Genomic DNA, 4126 nt, shown 5'->3' with positions numbered 1-4126 from the left:
AGTGCATGAGGGTTTACAAGAACGAAAAAGAGGTGCTTAAATCTCTCCTAAAGGGTGTGAGCTCCATATGTCTAACTACAGATTTGTGCACAAGCAACCATATTTTATCTTACATGTGTGTGGTTGCACACTATATAGATGGGAGTTGGAACTTACAAACCCGTGTGCTTGCTTTCATAGAGTTGGATCCTCCTCACTCTGGAAATGTCATTGCGGATGCTCTCTATGCGTGTGTGACAGAATGGAAAATTGAGACCAAAATTATGTCTATCACACTTGACAACGCTTCAAACAATGATGGTGCGATCGATGCTTTGAAGGCCAAGTTCTTGTTTCGGAGAGGTATGCTTGTATGCCTTCTGTTTTTACACATATGCTTGATGTTTTTGCTCATATGCTTGTTGCTATGCTCATATAGAAGCTCTTTGTGCTCATATGTTTGATGTTTGTGCTCATATGCTTGCTGTTTTTGCTCACATGCTTGCTGTTTTTGCTCATATAAAATTTGTCTTTTGTAGGTAAGGACTTCGAAGGCCAATATTTTCATATCCGTTGTTGTGCACACATCCTCAACGTGGTCGTGCAAGATGGGACATAGATATTAGATAATTTGATAAACAGCTTGAGAGAGATGGTGAAGTACTTCAAGAGGTCACCTTATCGTCTCCATGCTTTTGTTGCCACTTGCAAAAGCTTGGGTGTCAAAGTTGGTAATCATTTACACCTGGATTGTAAAACAAGGTGGAGTTCAACCTATAAGATGATTAGCACTGCCCATGGATATAAGGAAGCCTTGACCTCTCATGCTGGTTCCAATGCCAACTATGCTTGGGCGCCGACAAACGCAGAGTGGGACATGTATGAGCTTATCTCTCCATTACTTGAGAGTTTGGCTGAGGTGACAAAAGCATTTTCAGGAAGTTTATATCCCACTTCGAACATCTTCTACCCATACATTGTTGGCGTCAAGCTTGCAATCAAACATGCAATGACTAGTGATAGTGACCACTACAAGGAAATGGGTGAAGCAATGTTGGAGAAGTTTAACAAATATTGGGAAGAAAATCACAATGCCATGGTGATCGCAACCATCTTTGATCCATGGTACATATGCTGCTGTTTTTACTCCAATGATTGATGTTTTTTACTCATATGGTTGCTGTTTTTACTCCAATGGTTGTTGTTTTTTACTAATATGCTTGTTATTTTTACTCGTATGCTTTCTAATTCACTCCAATGCTATCATCTTTGATCCTAGGTACAAGATGAATTACATAGAGTGGGCCTTTGGAGAACTATATGGAGAAGGAAGTACGAGGTTTAGGACTGAGATCAAAATCATGGAGAAAGAGTTGGCGGCCTTGTATGAAAAATGTGTTGCTCAAGATAAGCGAGCTGGAAATGGAGAAAGTTCATCTTCCTCTGCAAACATTCCTAGTGTCCCGGTTCAAGCTGGGTACAAGTCCTTCTTATCGTCCCGTTCAACAAGAATATCAAAGAGTGAGTTGAGGAACTACTTAGAGGATGAGGTTGCCCCTCACAACAAGGCTCTTGATCTTCTTGGTTGGTGGAAATACAATGCTCCTAGGTACCAAATTATGGCCAAGATAGCCAGGAGGTTCCTCACTATCCCGGCTACCTCCGTGTCTTCCGAATCTACCTTCAGCACGACCGGAAGGATTTTAGGTATGTCAACTCGTACTATTGAACTTTGGATATATACTTGTCAACTTCTCATCCTCAAACTAGTTTGTCTACTTGTGTTGTATTATATGACTATAGGAGTTCGTTAAAACCGGTTATGGTGGAGGCATTAGTTTCTGGTGCAAGTTATATCAAGGGTGCTCACGTTGACTTGAATCTGGTGGTATGTTTGCCATCTTTTCCTTACCTTTTCTTTCTTTCTTTTTTGGTCTTGTTGTATGTGATGTGAGCATTTGTCTAACTTCGACACTTGTAGCCGAGGGATGAGAATGAAGAGGATGATGTTGAGAACATGAAGTTACCCATTGTGGTGGAGGAGATTCAACGATTGGTAACTATTCTTCCTACATGTTTCACTTGTCATACGATACCAAATATTATTTATGTGAATGTGCTTATCTTACTTGTAGACGTTCATCATGTGGATGTTGATCTTGCTATTTTGGAGATGGATGTCAAAGTGGTATTTCTCATGTGAAGGCTACTTTTGAATTTGTGTTATGTTGGAATTTGTCAAGTCATGAACTATGAAATGTTATTGCAAGTTCGAGATGAACCTCTCATTTGTGTTATGTTGAACTTGTCAATTTGACATAAATTCGAAATTGTCATTGCAGTTTGTAATCGTTGTGGTTCAATGAATAAGACCTTATGTTTGTGGATGTGATTTTTGTGCTATTGTTTCTTCTCAGAATCATTGTTTTTGATGTCCAAGTACAAATAAAATGCTTTCCAAATTTAGTTGTGCATACTAGTCATTATACAGGAAACAGAGCACTCACTAAATTTGGACAACCTAAATTGTGGCCAAAAACCGCAACAGGGCACTCCCAGAAGAAGCTACAGGCTAAATAATGGCCAAAACGTTAATATAGCACTCCCAGGGACAGCTAACAATCTAAATACGACAAAACAGCCTAAACAGAGTCCTAGCCATCGGTCACATTCGGTCCATTCAGGCTGACCGAGCTGTGCTCCTCTGTTCGGTCCTGGAAAATAGGCTCGGTGTCCGGTCCGGACCGGACCGGCAACGGCCGGTCCAATGGCTGGCTCGGTTAAAGCCTGGACCGGACCAACCGAGTCCACCCTGATCCACGCTTCCGGGCGACCTCGGCTGCCGCATCACCGACTCCTTGCTCGACGACAACGACCTCGACTGGTACATGGAGTACCGTGCTGTCTGCACCGGCTGGCGCGCCGCCACGACGATCCAGGAGCGATGCCTCCGACCCACTTTCGCCCGAGCGGTGGATCGTCCTCGACGAGGGTCCTCCAAAGCCAAGGGAATCTTCTCGTGTTGAACAACCGACACTGTCGCTTCCTCGGCAAGAATCTTCCGCAGCTTCGGCGATTACCACGTCGTGGCTACCATTCTCGACGACTACTTCGTTCTGGCGGAAAAGACCGCTCCTCACGCCGCTCGCGTCCTCAACCCTCTTACTGGCATCGTGATCCATTTCGCGGCGCCCGTGCCCCCCGCTGTGGGAATCGCTGATGTCCTTATCCCCCATGGCTCTTTGCTTCGGCTCACCGTGTTCTCCGTCTCATCTCGCAAGGCTTACTCGGCGGCTCCTCACATTGAAAGTTTCGTCAGACACAACCATAAGCAGCCAGCAGCTTACGATTTCTTCCGGAAGGCGGTCATGGGTGGTGTTTACGCATGCTTTTCTGAAGCATCCGTAGCTCGTGAGATGATTATTTTCTTAGGCAAATTTCTTCCAGTTAATCTTTCTCCTGTGACCGAGGTTTTCTCCCTTGATCTTCCTGGACATGGGTACGACATGTGGTGTTTCCTAGTGGATTTGCATGAGCATATATGTATCATCATGAAGATCTTGAATCCATAGGGAGTCTTGGCTCTCTTTGCTTTCCAATTTGACACCGAGACAGGTAACCTCTGTCGTCTGAAGACCACAGACAGATATGCAATCTTCATCGGTGACCACAGGTTCTTCTCCGTCGATGTTGATGAGTTCCCAGGAACTAAGCCGGACTGTGTGTACTACACTCAACATTTGGGTTCATCTACTCATATCTGCAAGTGCAACATCAAGGATAACAAAATAGAGAGGATCTCTGAAACTGCAGATTTTGTGAAGCAGGACAAGAAGTTTGTCCTGGTCACTGACCGTCCTTACACCATGTTCCACCTTCTCGCCAGCTACACCATCAACAACCCGGATTCTCAACTGGCCTTGCAACAGATTCCATAAGGCGTCGACAGAGCTTCGTTTAATTCCTAAGGACAGTGATTTCATCCGACAAGAAGGCTATGCATTTGCTAAGTAATTCTTCTTGTTTCCCTTCTAGTCTTTTGTTTAGTTATTATGGTTATTATGCCTTGCCTGGTTAAGAGTAAGAAACAAGTAGATTCTATGTTAGATCACCTTTAGTGGAACTGCAGTTTGATGTCTTAATTGGT

The 4126-nt window shown here is 43.9% G+C and overlaps 1 pseudogene; it reads left to right on the top strand.

Moving 5' to 3' along the window:
* The first annotated feature begins 856 nt into the window (after positions 1 to 856).
* LOC125546696 lies at positions 857 to 3917 on the top strand (annotated as a pseudogene).
* The last annotated feature ends 209 nt before the right edge of the window (positions 3918 to 4126 follow it).

The sequence above is a fragment of the Triticum urartu genome, chromosome 3 (genome assembly GCF_003073215.2).
Source record: "Triticum urartu cultivar G1812 chromosome 3, Tu2.1, whole genome shotgun sequence".
Classification (NCBI taxonomy): domain Eukaryota; kingdom Viridiplantae; phylum Streptophyta; class Magnoliopsida; order Poales; family Poaceae; genus Triticum; species Triticum urartu.
The sequence above is the reverse complement of the archived record's forward strand: the minus strand, read 5'-3'. Positions and strand labels throughout refer to the sequence as shown.